Below are 16,987 nucleotides of genomic sequence, written 5' to 3'. Positions count from 1 at the left end.
TCAACAAAGAGCAGAATTCAAGGCCTTAACTCTGGCCCATCGAGCAATTAGGGGTAAGGGTTCTGCATTCCTTTCTTCCTGCCTTCGTCCCTATAGTAACACCAGACTCCTCCGCTCTAGTTCCAAAAAATTCCTCGTTATCCCCAGATTAAAAAAAGTACGCTCCGGAGGTAGGACGTTTCAAGTATGTGCTGCCACCCTTTGGAACAAACTCCCTCTTTCCATTTGAATGATTCAAGAAGAGCTCCCATTTCAAAAAGCCCTGAAATCATTCCTATTCTGCTAAATTCCATCAGAGCCAAAATCTGTACTCACCCACACTGGAGTGCCAGGACACCCCGTTGGGGTAGCCGTGCGCTATACAAAATACACTAAATAAATAAATACAAATAGAAAATGGTACCAATGGTACCCAGGGCAAGGGTGGTAAAGGGGTCACTAGTGCAGCAGCACTATTGGTGCCACCCTGTTTGACCCAAGTAAAAGTGTGTCTGCAGGTCTGCCATTGAAGACCTGCATGAGAAGCCTGTCTGCTCAAGAGTGACTGACACAACACTGCCTTAATTTAAGTCACTCTTAAGATAGTCCTCCCAAGTCAAGGATGTAGAGTGCATTATATTTAGGCTGTGGGGTTTTAGGTTTAAACCTATAATAATTGATAAAACTCCACTGAAAGAGGAATAGCCCTCCCCAGTGAAAACATATAAACACTGAAAAAACACCTGCACAACCACAAACTAAATGTCATTCAAAGGAAGGAAAAAGAGAGTCAAAGATTCTTTATTTTACTTCCTGAAGGGGCCTATACAATGTAACGTTGTTATACAAGCTAGCAGTAAGAAAGACTGGGCTGACATTCTTCTTCTTGAGTTTTGATGTTTAGGGATGCCACTAAAATATTCTTGCTTTTTTCAGTTTTGTGATCTTTGGTCTAAAGATGCAAGGTTTAGAAGCATGTTTTAGGTCTTGTTTAATTATTTTATAAACTGTAGAGTATCAGGAAATATCACAATCATATTTGATATTTTGGCTGCGTTTGAGTCTTTCACTGATAGGTAAAATGGCTGGTTTCTTAAGAATCTTTCCTAATATGTGTTAATATGTGTCATCACATCTACCCACAGAGAATGAGTAAAAACCCTTAATTCATCAGCCCCAGTTTCTAGTGGGTCAGTATTGATAGTCGGTGAATTGCCAACACCTCAGGTTTAAAACATTCAATGCAAGGTATACTGACAAGTATATGTAAAAAGAGTGCTATCACCAAGCGTCTGGGATAGAAGTAAAGACATGACACCAGACTTTGAGAAAACATGGAAAGCAGTGTCACTTTGAATGCTCTGCAAAAAAGGTTCTTTCCAAGTTCAACAAAGATTGGAGTGATATTGTTTGTATTTGGAGTGATTCAGCTAAGTATATGAAAAAGTTGTGTGATGACCTGTCAAAATTGATACCTGAAGTGATTCCCTGTAGGAGATGCTTGTCACTTGTTATATGGTATGCTGAAAGCATCTTTACAGTCTTCAGAGTTAATGTGGGTTGCTATGGACTTTTTAGTCATCCATTCTGGTGCACTGTTTTCTTATGCACAGAAAATAAAATGCAAATATTTATCATTTCGTGCTTTGTGTGGCATCAAAGAAAGACTCATCCCAACTGTGCCCTGTAGCTGATGGTACTCAGTCCAAGGGGCTGTGAATGCCATATTATCCATGTGGCACCAATTACAGTGATGATGCCAAGGGCAAGAAATGTGAGGATCTTTCATCGCATATTGATAGTGATGTGAAAAAGTACACTTTACTGAATTCTTAGATTTTTACAGGAATGCATAACTGCTGCAGTGAACATAGTTAAATAAAATTAGAGTCTGAAAAAACCATTCTCTGCCAAGTGTTCAGTATAATTGGTGTAGATGTGAAACATCTCCTTGAGAGTAGGCTGGGAACACCTTTAGTGACTTTTGCACTGCAACATTTTCCATGTTAGAGTGCTTGCACACTTGGTAAGCAAAGCAATGTTGAAGAGCAATGCATGAACGTTTATTTGACAATGCATGAGAAATGGCTTGCAATGATGCATAGAAATGTTCCTTCACCACCAATGACATTTGAAATCAATGAAACCTCACTGTGGTACTCTGTACAAGTTCTAGATCCCTTCAGTAAAGGGGAATTTCCTCCCTAGTTTTAAAAGTGCTGCTTCATTTTTGACTGCCTCAATAACTCTGAGCGGTACAAAAGGGGGTGGTGATGGACGGAGCATCTGAACCCATCAAACACTCACACCCAGTCAACAGATCTGGGTTTAATCCATCACCGTTCTTTAGCCCACTCTGCTACCCCAGTTCAGACATGTCCATATGCAAATCAGTCTGACCCTGTGCCTCATGGGAACAGTCCAGCCCGAACTGCCAAGCCATGTCTTCCCTGGACCGGAAACAAGCTTCCGAGGACCGGTTTCTGGCATTCCAGCCGTCTTCAGCCCGGCTTGCTTGAATCCAGTGGCAAAGTAGCAAGGGACTCACGTCTGAGCATACCCTGTCAACTTATGGCAAACAAAGCAGTACAAAAGGGGGTGGTGATGGACTGAGCATCTGAACCAATCAAACCCTCACACCCAGTCAAAAGATCTGGGTTTAATCCATCACCGTTCTTTAGCCCAATCTGCCACCCCAGTTCAGACATGGCTATATGCAAATCAGTCTGACCCTGTGCCTCATGGGAACAGTCCAGCCCGAACTGCCAAGCCATGTCTTCCCTGGACCGGAAACAAGCTTCCGAGGACCGGTTTCTGGCATTCCAGCCGTCTTCAGCCCGGCTTGCTTGAATCCAGTGGCAAAGTGAGCAAGGGACTCACGTCTGAGCATACCCTGCCACACTTATGGCGGCCAAAAGCGGTACAAAAGGGGGTGGAGTTGGACAGAGCATCTGAATCAATTAAACACTCACACCCAGTCAAAAGAATTGGGTTTAATCCATCACCGTTCTTTAGCCCACTCTGCCACCCCAGTTCAGACATGGCTATATGCAAATCAGTCTGACCCTGTGCCTCATGGGAACAGTCCAGCCCGAACTGCCAAGCCATGTCTTCCCTGGACCGGAAACAAGCTTCTGAGGACCGGTTTCTGGCATTCCAGCCGTCTTCAGCCCGGCTTGCTTGAATCCAGTGTCAAAGTGAGCAAGGGACTCACGTCTGAGCATACCCTGCCACACTTATGGCGGCCAAAAGCGGTACAAAAGGGGGTGGTGATGGACAGAGCATCTGAATCAATTAAACACTCACACCCAGTCAAAAGATCTGGGTTTAATCAATCACCGTTCTTTAGCCCACTCTGCCACCCCAGTTCAGACATGGCTATATGCAAATCAGTCTGACCCTGTGCCTCATGGGAACAGTCCAGCCCGAACTGCCAAGCCATGTCTTCCCTGGACCGGAAACAAGCTTCCGATGACCGGTTTCTGGCATTCCAGCCATCTTCAGCCCGGCTTGCTTGAATCCAGTGGCAAAGTGAGCAAGGGGCTCACGTCTGAGCATACCCTGCCACACTTATGGCGGCCAAAAGCGGTACAAAAGGGGGTGGTGATGGACAGAGCATCTGAATCAATTAAACACTCACACCCAGTCAAAAGATCTGGGTTTAATCCATCACCGTTCTTTAGCCCACTCTGCCACCCCAGTTCAGACATGGCTATATGCAAATCAGTCTGACCCTGTGCCTCATGGGAACAGTCCAGCCCGAACTGCCAAGCCATGTCTTCCCTGGACCGGAAACAAGCTTCCGAGGACCGGTTTCTGGCATTCCAGCCGTCTTCAGCCCGGCTTGCTTGAATCCAGTGGCACAGTGAGCAAGGGACTCACGTCTGAGCATACCCTGCCACACTTATGGCGGCCAAAAGCAGTACAAAAGCGGGTGGTGATGGACAGAGCGTCTGAATCAATTAAACACTCACACCCAGTCAAAAGATCTGGGTTTAATACATCACTGTTCTTTAGCCCACTCTGCCACCCCAGTTCAGACATGGCTATATGCAAATCAGTCTGACCCTGTGCCTCATGGGAACAGTCCAGCCCGAACTGCCAAGCCATGTCTTCCCTGTACCGGAAACAAGCTTCCGAGGACCGGTTTCTGGCATTCCAGCCGTCTTCAGCCCGGCTTGCTTGAATCCAGTGGCAAAGTGAGCAAGGGACTCACGTCTGAGCATACTCTGCCACACTAATGGCGGCCAAAAGCGGTACAAAAGGGGGTGGTGATGGACAGAGCATCTGAATCAATTAAACACTCACACCCAGTCAAAAGATCTGGGTTTAATCCATCACTGTTCTTTAGCCCACTCTGCCACCCCAGTTCAGACATGGCTATATGCAAATCAGTTCTGACCCTGTGCCTCATGGGAACAGTCCAGCCCGAACTGCCAAGCCATGTCTTCCCTGGACCGGAAACAAGCTTCCGAGGACCGGTTTCTGGCATTCCAGCCGTCTTCAGCCCGGCTTGCTTGAATCCAGTGGCAAAGTGAGCAAGGGACTCACGTCTGAGCATACCCTGCCACACTTATGGCGGCCAAGAGCGGTACAAAAGGGGGGTGGTGATGGACAGAGCATCTGAATCAATTAAACACTCACACCCAGTCAAAAGATCTGGGTTTAATCCATCACCGTTCTTTAGCCCACTCTGCCACCCTAGTTCAGACATGGCTATATGCAAATCAGTCTGACCCTGTGCCTCATGGGAACAGTCCAGCCCGAACTGCCAAGCCATGTCTTCCCTGGACCGGAAACAAGCTTCCGAGGACCGGTTTTTGGCATTCCAGCCGTCTTTGGCCCGGCTTGCTTGAATCCAGTGGCAAAATGAGCAAGGGACTCACGTCTGAGCATACCCTGCCACACTTATGGCGGCCAAAAGCGGTACAAAAGGGGGGTGGTGATGGATAGAGCATCTGAATCAATTAAACACTCACACCCAGTCAAAAGATCTGTGTTTAATCCATCACTGTTCTTTAGCCCACTCTGCCACCCCAGTTCAGACATGGCTATATGCAAATCAGTCTGACCCTGTGCCTCATGGGAACAGTCCAGCCCGAACTGCCAAGCCATGTCTTCCCTGGACCGGAAACAAGCTTCCGAGGACCAGTTTCTGGCATTCCAGCCGTCTTCAGCCCGGCTTGCTTGAATCCAGTGGCAAAGTGAGCAAGGGACTCACGTCTGAGCATACCCTGCCACACTTATGGCGGCCAAAAGCGGTACAAAAGGGGGTGGTGATGGACAGAGCATCTGAATCAATTAAACACTCACACCCAGTCAAAAGATCTGGGTTTAATCCATCACCGTTCTTTAGCCCACTCTGCCACCCCAGTTCAGACATGGCTATATGCAAATCAGTCTGACCCTGTGCCTCATGGGAACAGTCCAGCCCGAACTGCCAAGCCATGTCTTCCCTGGACCGGAAACAAGCTTCCAAGGACCGGTTTCTGGCATTGCAGCCGTCTTCAGCCCGGCTTGCTTGAATCCAGTGGCAAAGTGAGCAAGGGACTCGGTCTGAGCATACCCTGCCACACTTATGGCGGCAAAAAGCGGTACAAAAGGGGGTGGTGATGGACAGAGCATCTGAATCAATTAAACACTCACACCCAGTCAAAAGATCTGGGTTTAATCCATCACCGTTCTTTAGCCCACTCTGCCACCCCAGTTCAGACATGGCTATATGCAAATCAGTCTGACCCTGTGCCTTATGGGAACATTCCAGCCCGAACTGCCAAGCCATGTCTTCCCTGGACCGGAAACAAGCTTCCGAGGACCGGTTTCTGGCATTCCAGCCGTCTTCAGCCCGGCTTGCTTGAATCCAGTGGCAAAGTGAGCAAGGGACTCACTTCTGAGCATACCCTGCCACACTAATGGCGGCCAAAAGCGGTACAAAAGGGGGTGGTGATGGACAGAGCATCTGAATCAATTAAACACTCACACCCAGTCAAAAGATCTGGGTTTAATCCATCACCGTTCTTTAGCCCACTCTGCCACCCCAGTTCAGACATGGCTATATGCAAATCAGTCTGACCCTGTGCCTCATGGGAACAGTCCAGCCCGAACTGCCAAGCCATGTCTTTCCTGGACCGGAAACAAGCTACCGAGGACTGGTTTCTGGCATTCCAGCCGTCTTCAGGCCGGCTTGCTTGAATCCAGTGGCAAAGTGAGCAAGGGACTCATGTCTGAGCATACCCTGCCACACTTATGGCGGCCAAAAGCGGTACAAAAGGGGGTGGTGATGGACAGAGCATCTGAATCAATTAAACACTCACACCCAGTCAAAAGATCTGGGTTTAATCCATCACCGTTCTTTAGCCCACTCTGGCACCCCAGTTCAGACATGGCTATATGCAAATCAGTCTGACCCTGTGCCTCATGGGAACAGTCCAGCCCGAACTGCCAAGCCATGTCTTCCCTGGACCGGAAACAAGCTTCCGAGGACCGGTTTCTGGCATTCCAGCCGTCTTAAGCCCGGCTTGCTTGAATCCAGTGGCAAAGTGAAGAAGGGACTCACGTCTGAGCTTACCCTGCCACACTTATGGCGGCCAAAAGCGGTACAAAAGGGGGTGGTGATGGACAGAGCATCTGAATCAATTAAACACTCACACCCAGTCAAAAGATCTGGGTTTAATCCATCACCGTTCTTTAGCCCAATCTGCCACTCCAGTTCAGACATGGCTATATGCAAATCAGTCTGACCCTGTGCCTCATGGGAACAGTCCAGCCCGAACTGCCAAGCCATGTCTTCCCTGGACCGGAAACAAGCTTCCGAGGACCGGTTTCTGGCATTCCAGCCGTCTTCAGCCCGGCTTGCTTGAATCCAGTGGCAAAGTGAGCAAGGGACTCATGCAAGAGCATACCCTGCCACACTTATGGCGGCCAAAAGCGGTACAAAAGGGGGTGGTGTTGGACAGAGCATCTGAATCAATTAAACACTCACACCCAGTCAAAAGATCTGGGTTTAATCCATCACCGTTCTTTAGCCCACTCTGCCACCCCAGTTCAGACATGGCTATATGCAAATCAGTCTGACCCTGTGCCTTATGGGAACAGTCCAGCCCGAACTGCCAAGCCATGTCTTCCCTGGACCGGAAACAAGCTTCTGAGGACCGGTTTCTGGCATTCCAGCCGTCTCCAGACCGGCTTGCTTGAATCCAGTTGCAAAGTGAGCAAGGGACTCACGTCTGAGCATACCCTGCCACACTTATGGCGGCCAAAAGCGGTACAAAAGGGGGTGGTGATGGACAGAGCATCTGAATCATTTAAACACTCACACCCAGTCAAAATATCTGGGTTTAATCCATCACCGTTCTTTAGCCCACTCTGCCACCCCAGTTCAGACATGGCTATATGCAAATCAGTCTGACCCTGTGCCTCATGGGAACAGTCCAGCCCGAACTGCCAAGCCATGTCTTCCCTGGACCGGAAACAAGCTTCCGAGGACCGGTTTCTGGCATTCCAGCCGTCTTCAGCCCGGCTTGCTTGAATCCAGTGTCAAAGTGAGCAAGGGACTCACGTCTGAGCATACCCTGCCACACTTATGGCGGCCAAAAGCAGTACAAAAGGGGGTGGTGATGGACAGAGCATCTGAATCAATTAAACACTCTCACCCAGTCAAAATATCTGGGTTTAATCCATCACCGTTCTTTAGCCCACTCTGCCACCCCAGTTCAGACATGGCTATATGCAAATCAGTCTGACCCTGTGCCTCATGGGAACAGTCCAGCCCGAACTGCCAAGCCATGTCTTCCCTGGACCGGAAACAAGCTTCCGAGGACCGGTTTCTGGCATTCCAGCCGTCTTCAGCCCGGCTTGCTTGAATCCAGTGGCAAAGTGAGTAAGGGACTCATGTCTGAGCATACCCTGCCACACTTATGGCGGCCAAAAGCGGTACAAAAGGGGGTGGTGATGGACAGAGCATCTGAATCAATTAAACACTCACACCCAGTCAAAAGATCTGGGTTTAATCCATCACCGTTCTTTAGCCCACTCTGCCACCCCAGTTCAGACATGGCTATATGCAAATCAGTCTGACTCTGTGCCTCATGGGAACAGTCCAGCCCGAACTGCCAAGCCATGTCTTCCCTGGACCGGAAACAAGCTTCCGAGGACCGGTTTCTGGCATTCCAGCTGTCTTCAGGCCGGCTTGCTTGAATCCAGTGGCAAAGTGAGCAAGGGACTCATGTCTGAGCATACCCTGCCACACTTATGGCGGCCAAAAGCGGAACAAAAGGGGGTGGTGATGGACAGAGCATCTGAATCAATTAAACACTCACACCCAGTCAAAAGATCTGGGTTTAATCCATCACCGTTCTTTAGCCCACTCTGCCACCCCAGTTCAGACATGGCTATATGCAAATCAGTCTGACCCTGTGCCTCATGGGAACAGTCCAGCCCGAACTGCCAAGCCATGTCTTCCCTGGACCGGAAACAAGCTTCCGAGGACCGGTTTCTGGCATTCCAGCCGTCTTCAGCCCGGCTTGCTTGAATCCAGTGGCAAAGTGAAGAAGGGACTCACGTCTGAGCTTACCCTGCCACACTTATGGCGGCCAAAAGCGGTACAAAAGGGGGTGGTGATGGACAGAGCATCTGAATCAATTAAACACTCACACCCAGTCAAAAGATCTGGGTTTAATCCATCACCGTTCTTTAGCCCAATCTGCCACTCCAGTTCAGACATGGCTATATGCAAATCAGTCTGACCCTGTGCCTCATGGGAACAGTCCAGCCCGAACTGCCAAGCCATGTCTTCCCTGGACCGGAAACAAGCTTCCGAGGACCGGTTTCTGGCATTCCAGCCGTCTTCAGCCCGGCTTGCTTGAATCCAGTGGCAAAGTGAGCAAGGGACTCATGTCTGAGCATACCCTGCCACACTTATGGCGGCCAAAAGCGGTACAAAAGGGGGTGGTGTTGGACAGAGCATCTGAATCAATTAAACACTCACACCCAGTCAAAAGATCTGGGTTTAATCCATCACCGTTCTTTAGCCCACTCTGCCACCCCAGTTCAGACATGGCTATATGCAAATCAGTCTGACCCTGTGCCTTATGGGAACAGTCCAGCCCGAACTGCCAAGCCATGTCTTCCCTGGACCGGAAACAAGCTTCTGAGAACCGGTTTCTGGCATTCCAGCCGTCTCCAGACCGGCTTGCTTGAATCCAGTTGCAAAGTGAGCAAGGGACTCACGTCTGAGCATACCCTGCCACACTTATGGCGGCCAAAAGCGGTACAAAAGGGGGTGGTGATGGACAGAGCATCTGAATCATTTAAACACTCACACCCAGTCAAAATATCTGGGTTTAATCCATCACCGTTCTTTAGCCCACTCTGCCACCCCAGTTCAGACATGGCTATATGCAAATCAGTCTGACCCTGTGCCTCATGGGAACAGTCCAGCCCGAACTGCCAAGCCATGTCTTCCCTGGACCGGAAACAAGCTTCCGAGGACCGGTTTCTGGCATTCCAGCCATCTTCAGCCCGGATTGCTTGAATCCAGTGTCAAAGTGAGCAAGGGACTCACGTCTGAGCATACCCTGCCACACTTATGGCGGCCAAAAGCAGTACAAAAGGGGGTGGTGATGGACAGAGCATCTGAATCAATTAAACACTCACACCCAGTCAAAATATCTGGGTTTAATCCATCACCGTTCTTTAGCCCACTCTGCCACCCCAGTTCAGACATGGCTATATGCAAATCAGTCTGACCCTGTGCCTCATGGGAACAGTCCAGCCCGAACTGCCAAGCCATGTCTTCCCTGGACCGGAAACAAGCTTCCGAGGACCGGTTTCTGGCATTCCAGCCGTCTTCAGCCCGGCTTGCTTGAATCCAGTGGCAAAGTGAGTAAGGGACTTATGTCTGAGCATACCCTGCCACACTTATGGCGGCCAAAAGCGGTACAAAAGGGGGTGGTGATGGACAGAGCATCTGAATCAATTAAACACTCACACCCAGTCAAAAGATCTGGGTTTAATCCATCACCGTTCTTTAGCCCACTCTGCCACCCCAGTTCAGACATGGCTATATGCAAATCAGTCTGACTCTGTGCCTCATGGGAACAGTCCAGCCCGAACTGCCAAGCCATGTCTTCCCTGGACCGGAAACAAGCTTCCGAGGACCGGTTTCTGGCATTCCAGCTGTCTTCAGCCCGGCTTGCTTGAATCCAGTGGCACAGTGAGCAAGGGACTCACGTCTGAGCATACCCTGCCACACTTATGGCGGCCAAAAGCGGTACAAAAGCGGGTGTTGATGGACAGAGCGTCTGAATCAATTAAACCCTCACACCCAGTCAAAAGATCTGGGTTTAATCCATCACCGTTCTTTAGCCCACTCTGCCACCCCAGTTCAGACATGGCTATATGCAAATCAGTCTGACCCTGTGCCTCATGGGAACAGTCCAGCCCGAACTGCCAAGCCATGTCTTCCCTGTACCGGAAACAAGCTTCCGAGGACCGGTTTCTGGCATTCCAGCCGTCTTCAGCCCGGCTTGCTTGAATCCAGTGGCAAAGTGAGCAAGGGACTCACGTCTGAGCATACCCTGCCACACTAAAGGCGGCCAAAAGCGGTACAAAAGGGGGTGGTGATGGACAGAGCATCTGAATCAATTAAACACTCACACCCAGACAAAAGATCTGGGTTTAATCCATCACCGTTCTTTAGCCCACTCTGCCACCCCAGTTCAGACATGGCTATATGCAAATCAGTTCTGACCCTGTGCCTCATGGGAACAGTCCAGCCCGAACTGCCAAGCCATGTCTTTCCTGGACCGGAAACAAGCTTCCGAGGACCGGTTTCTGGCATTCCAGCCGTCTTCAGCCCGGCTTGCTTGAATCCAGTGGCAAAGTGAGCAAGGGACTCACGTCTGAGCATACCCTGCCACACTTATGGTGGCCAAAAGCGGTACAAAAGGGGGTGGTGATGGACAGAGCATCTGAATCAATTAAACACTCACACCCAGTCAAAAGATCTGGGTTTAATCCATCACCGTTCTTTAGCCCACTCTGCCACCCCAGTTCAGACATCGCTATATGCAAATCAGTCTGACCCTGTGCCTCATGGGAACAGTCCAGCCCGAACTGCCAAGCCATGTCTTCCCTGGACCGGAAACAAGCTTCCAAGGACCGGTTTCTGGCATTGCAGCCGTCTTCAGCCCGGCTTGCTTGAATCCAGTGGCAGAGTGAGCAAGGGACTCGGTCTGAGCATACCCTGCCACACTAATGGCGGCCAAAAGCGGTACAAAAGGGGGTGGTGATGGACAGAGCATCTGAATCAATTAAACACTTACACCCAGTCAAAAGATCTGGGTTTAATCCATCACCGTTCTTTAGCCCACTCTGCCACCCCAGTTCAGACATGGCTATATGCAAATCAGTCTGACCCTGTGCCTCATGGGAACAGTCCAGCCCGAACTGCCAAGCCATGTCTTCCCTGGACCGGAAACAAGCTTCCGAGGACCGGTTTCTGGCATTCCAGCCGTCTTCAGCCCGGCTTGCTTGAATCCAGTGGCAAAGTGAGCAAGGGACTCACGTCTGAGCATACCCTGCCACACTAATGGCGGCCAAAAGCGGTACAAAAGGGGGTGGTGATGGACAGAGCATCTGAATCAATTAAACACTCACACCCAGTCAAAAGATCTGGGTTTAATCCATCACCGTTCTTTAGGCCACTCTGCCACCCCAGTTCAGACATGGCTGTATGCAAATCAGTCTGACCCTGTGCCTCATGGGAACAGTCCAGCCCGAACTGCCAAGCCATGTCTTCCCTGGACCGGAAACAAGCTTCCGAGGACCGGTTTCTGGCATTCCAGCCGTCTTCAGGCCGGCTTGCTTGAATCCAGTGGCAAAGTGAGCAAGGGACTCATGTCTGAGCATACCCTGCCACACTTATGGCGGCCAAAAGCGGTACAAAAGGGGGTGGTGATGGACAGAGCATCTGAATTAATTAAACACTCACACCCAGTCAAAAGATCTGGGTTTAATCCATCACCGTTCTTTAGCCCACTCTGCCACCCCAGTTCAGACATGGCTATATGCAAATCAGTCTGACCCTGTGCCTCATGGGAACAGTCCAGCCCGAACTGCCAAGCCATGTCTTCCCTGGACCGGAAACAAGCTTCCGAGGACCGGTTTCTGGCATTCCAGCCGTCTTCAGCCCGGCTTGCTTGAATCCAGTGGCAAAGTGAGCAAGGGACTCACGTCTGAGCTTACCCTGCCACACTTATGGCGGCCAAAAGCGGTACAAAAGGGGGTGGTGATGGACAGAGCATCTGAATCAATTAAACACTCACACCCAGTCAAAAGATCTGGGTTTAATCCATCACCGTTCTTTAGCCCAATCTGCCACCCCAGTTCAGACATGGCTATATGCAAATCAGTCTGACCCTGTGCCTCATGGGAACAGTCCAGCCCGAACTGCCAAGCCATGTCTTCTTTGGACCGGAAACAAGCTTCCGAGGACCGGTTTCTGGTATTCCAGCCGTCTTCAGCCCGGCTTGCTTGAATCCAGTGGCAAAGTGAGCAAGGGACTCACGTCTGAGCATACCCTGCCACACTTATGGCGGCCAAAAGCGGTACAAAAGGGGGTGGTGTTGGACAGAGCATCTGAATCAATTAAACACTCAAACCAAGTCAAAAGATCCGGGTTTATTCCATCACCGTTCTTTAGCCCACTCCGCCACCCCAGTTCAGACATGGCTATATGCAAATCAGTCTGACCCTGTGCCTTATGGGAACCGTCCAGCCCGAGCTGCCAAGCCATGTCTTCCCTGGACCGGAAACAAGCTTCCGAGGACCGGTTTCTGGCATTCCAGCCGTCTTCAGCCCGGCTTGCTTGAATCCAGTTGCAAAGTGAGCAAGGGACTCACGTCTGAGCATACCCTGCCACACTTATGGCGGCCAAAAGCGGTACAAAAGGGGGTGGTGATGGACAGAGCATCTGAATCAATTAAACACTCACACCCAGTCAAAATATCTGGGTTTAATCCATCACCGTTCTTTAGCCCACTCTGCCACCCCAGTTCAGACATGGCTATATGCAAATCAGTCTGACCCTGTGCCTCATGGGAACAGTCCAGCCCGAACTGCCAAGCCATGTCTTCCCTGGACCGGAAACAAGCTTCCGAGGACCGGTTTCTGGCATTCCAGCCGTCTTCAGCCCGGCTTGCTTGAATCCAGTGTCAAAGGGAGCAAGGGACTCACGTCTGAGCATACCCTGCCTCACTTATGGCAGCCAAAAGCGGTACAAAAGGGGGTGGTGATGGACAGAGCATCTGAATCAATTAAACACTCACAAACAGTCAAAATATCTGGGTTTAATCCATCACCGTTCTTTAGCCCACTCTGCCACCCCAGTTCAGACATGGCTATATACAAATCAGTCTGACCCTGTGCCTCATGGGAACAGTCCAGCCCGAACTGCCAAGCCATGTCTTCCCTGGACCGGAAACAAGCTTCCGAGGACCGGTTTCTGGCATTCCAGCCGTCTTCAGCCCGGCTTGCTTGAATCCAGTGGCAAAGTGAGTAAGGGACTCATGTCTGAGCATACCCTGCCACACTTATGGCGGCCAAAAGCGGTACAAAAGGGGGTGGTGATGGACAGAGCATCTGAATAAATTAAACACTCACACCCAGTCAAAAGATCTTGGTTTAATCCATCACCGTTCTTTAGCCCACTCTGTCACCCCAGTTCAGACATGGCTATATGCAAATCAGTCTGACCCTGTGCCTCATGGGAACAGTCCAGCCCGAACTGCCAAGCCATGTCTTCCCTGGACCGGAAACAAGCTTCCGAGGACCGGTTTCTGGCATTCCAGCCGTCTTCAGCCCGGCTTGCTTGAATCCAGTGGCACAGTGAGCAAGGGACTCACGTCTGAGCATACCCTGCCACACTTATGGGGGCCAAAAGCGGTACAAAAGCGGGTGTTGATGGACAGAGCGTCTGAATCAATTAAACACTCACACCCAGTCAAAAGATCTGGGTTTAATCCATCACCGTTCTTTAGCCCACTCTGCCACCCCAGTTCAGCCATGGCTATATGCAAATCAGTCTGACCCTGTGCCTCATGGGAACAGTCCAGCCCGAACTGCCAAGCCATGTCTTCCCTGTACCGGAAACAAGCTTCCGAGGACCGGTTTCTGGCATTCCAGCCGTCTTCAGCCCGGCTTGCTTGAATCCAGTAGCAAAGTGAGCAAGGGACTCACGTCTGAGCATACCCTGCCACACTAATGGCGGCCAAAAGCGGTACAAAAGGGGGTGGTGATGGACTGAGCATCTGAATCAATTAAACACTCACACCCAGTCAAAAGATCTGGGTTTAATCCATCACCGTTCTTTAGCCCACTCTGCCACCCCAGTTCAGACATGGCTATTTGCAAATCAGTTCTGACCCTGTGCCTCATGGGAACAGTCCAGCCCGAACTGCCAAGCCATGTCTTCCCTGGACCGGAAACAAGCTTCCGAGGACCGGTTTCTGGCATTCCAGCCGTCTTCAGCCCGGCTTGCTTGAATCCAGTGGCAAAGTGAGCAAGGGACTCACGTCTGAGCATACCCTGCCACATTTATGGCGGCCAAGAGCGGTACAAAAGGGGGGTGGTGATGGACAGACCATCTGAATCAATTAAACACTCACACCCAGTCAAAAGATCTGGGTTTAATCCATCACCGGTCTTTAGCCCACTCGGGCCACCCTAGTTCAGACATGGCTATATGCAAATCAGTCTGACCCTGTGCCTCATGGGAACAGTCCAGCCCGAACTGCCAAGCCATGTCTTCCCTGGACCGGAAACAAGCTTCCGAGGACCGGTTTCTGGCATTCCAGCCGTCTTCAGCCCGGCTTGCTTGAATCCAGTGGCAAAGTGAGCAAGGGACTCAGGTCTGAGCATACCCAGCCACACTTATGGCGGCCAAAAGCGGTACAAAAGGGGGGTGGTGATGGACAGAGCATCTGAATCAATTAAACACTCACACCCAGTCAAAAGATCTGGGTTTAATCCATCACTGTTCTTTAGCCCACTCTGCCACCCCAGTTCAGACATGGCTATATGCAAATCAGTCTGACCCTGTGTCTCATGGGAACAGTCCAGCCCGAACTGCCAAGCCATGTCTTCCCTGGACCGAAAACAAGCTTCCGAGGACCGGTTTCTGGCATTCCAGCCGTCTTCAGCCCGGCTTGGCTGAATCCAGTGGCAAAGTGAGCAAGGGACTCATGTCTGAGCATACCCTGCCACACTTATGGCGGCCAAAAGCGGTACAAAAGGGGGTGGTGATGGACAGAGCATCTGAATCAATTAAACACTCACACCCAGTCAAAAGATCTGGGTTTAATCCATCATCGTTCTTTAGCCCACTCTGCCACCCCAGTTCAGACATGGCTATATGCAAATCAGTCTGACCCTGTGCCTCATGGGAACAGTCCAGCCCGAACTGCCAAGCCATGTCTTCCCTGGACCGGAAACAAGCTTCCGAGGACCGGTTTCTGGCATTCCAGCCGTCTTCAGCCCGGCTTGCTTGAATCCAGTGGCAAAGTGAGCAAGGGACTCACGTCTGAGCTTACCCTGCCACACTTATGGCGGCCAAAAGCGGTACAAAAGGGGGTGGTGATGGACAGAGCATCTGAATCAATTAAACACTCACACCCAGTCAAAAGATCTGGGTTTAATCCATCACCGTTCTTTAGCCCAATCTGCCACCCCAGTTCTGACATGGCTATATGCAAATCAGTCTGACCCTGTGCCTCATGGGAACAGTCCAGCCCGAACTGCCAAGCCATGTCTTCCCTGGACCGGAAACAAGCTTCCGAGGACCGGTTTCTGGCATTCCAGCCGTCTTCAGCCCGGCTTGCTTGAATCCAGTGGCAAAGTGAGCAAGGGACTCACGTCTGAGCATACCCTGCCACACTTATGGCGGCCAAAAGCGGTACAAAAGGGGGTGGTGTTGGACAGAGCATCTGAATCAATTAAACACTCACACCCAGTCAAAAGATCTGGGTTTAATCCATCACTGTTCTTTAGCCCACTCTGCCACCCCAGTTCAGACATGGCTATATGCAAATCAGTCTGACCCTGTGCCTTATGGGAACAGTCCAGCCCGAACTGCCAAGCCATGTCTTCCCTGGACCGGAAACAAGCTTCTGAGGACCGGTTTCTGGCATTCCAGCCGTCTCCAGACCGGCTTGCTTGAATCCAGTTGCAAAGTGAGCAAGGGACTCACGTCTGAGCATACCCTGCCACACTTATGGCGGCCAAAAGCGGTACAAAAGTGGGTGGTGATGGACAGAGCATCTGAATCATTTAAACACTCACACCCAGTCAAAATATCTGGGTTTAATCCATCACCGTTCTTTAGCCCACTCTGCCACCCCAGTTCAGACATGGCTATATGCAAATCAGTCTGATCCTGTGCCTCATGGGAACGGTCCAGCCCGAACTGCCAAGCCATGTCTTCCCTGGACCGGAAACAAGCTTCCGAGGACCGGTTTCTGGCATTCCAGCCGTCTTCAGCCCGGCTTGCTTGAATCCAGTGTCAAAGTGAGGAAGGGACTCACGTCTGAGCATACCCTGCCACACTTATGGCGGCCAAAAGCAGTACAAAAGGGTGTGGTGATGGACAGAGCATCTGAATCAATTAAACACTCACACCCAGTCAAAATATCTGGGTTTAATCCATCACCGTTCTTTAGCCCACTCTGCCACCCCAGTTCAGACATGGCTATATGCAAATCAGTCTGACCCTGTGCCTCATGGGAACAGTCCAGCCCGAACTGCCAAGCCATGTCCTCCCTGGACCGGAAACAAGCTTCCGAGGACCGGTTTCTGGCATTCCAGCTGTCTTCAGCCTGGCTTGCTTGAATCCAGTGGCACAGTGAGCAAGGGACTCACGTCTGAGCATACCCTGCCACACTTATGGCGGCCAAAAGCGGTACAAAAGCGGGTGTTGATGGACAGAGCGTCTGAATCAATTAAACCCTCACAC

General features: G+C 50.7%; 1 protein-coding gene and 1 pseudogene across 1 annotated transcript in view; one reads left to right on the top strand and one right to left on the bottom strand.

Annotated features, from left to right (window-relative positions):
• The window catches only part of LOC147725861 (uncharacterized), a 293,683-nt gene that overhangs the window by 179,255 nt on the left and 97,441 nt on the right, over window positions 1–16,987 (top strand). The window lies entirely within an intron of this gene.
• The window catches only part of LOC147725862 (uncharacterized), a 40,990-nt pseudogene that overhangs the window by 203 nt on the left and 23,800 nt on the right, over window positions 1–16,987 (bottom strand).

This window comes from Lissotriton vulgaris, chromosome 3_1, assembly GCF_964263255.1.
Source record: "Lissotriton vulgaris chromosome 3_1, aLisVul1.2, whole genome shotgun sequence".
Taxonomy (NCBI): domain Eukaryota; kingdom Metazoa; phylum Chordata; class Amphibia; order Caudata; family Salamandridae; genus Lissotriton; species Lissotriton vulgaris.
The sequence above is the reverse complement of the archived record's forward strand: the minus strand, read 5'-3'. Positions and strand labels throughout refer to the sequence as shown.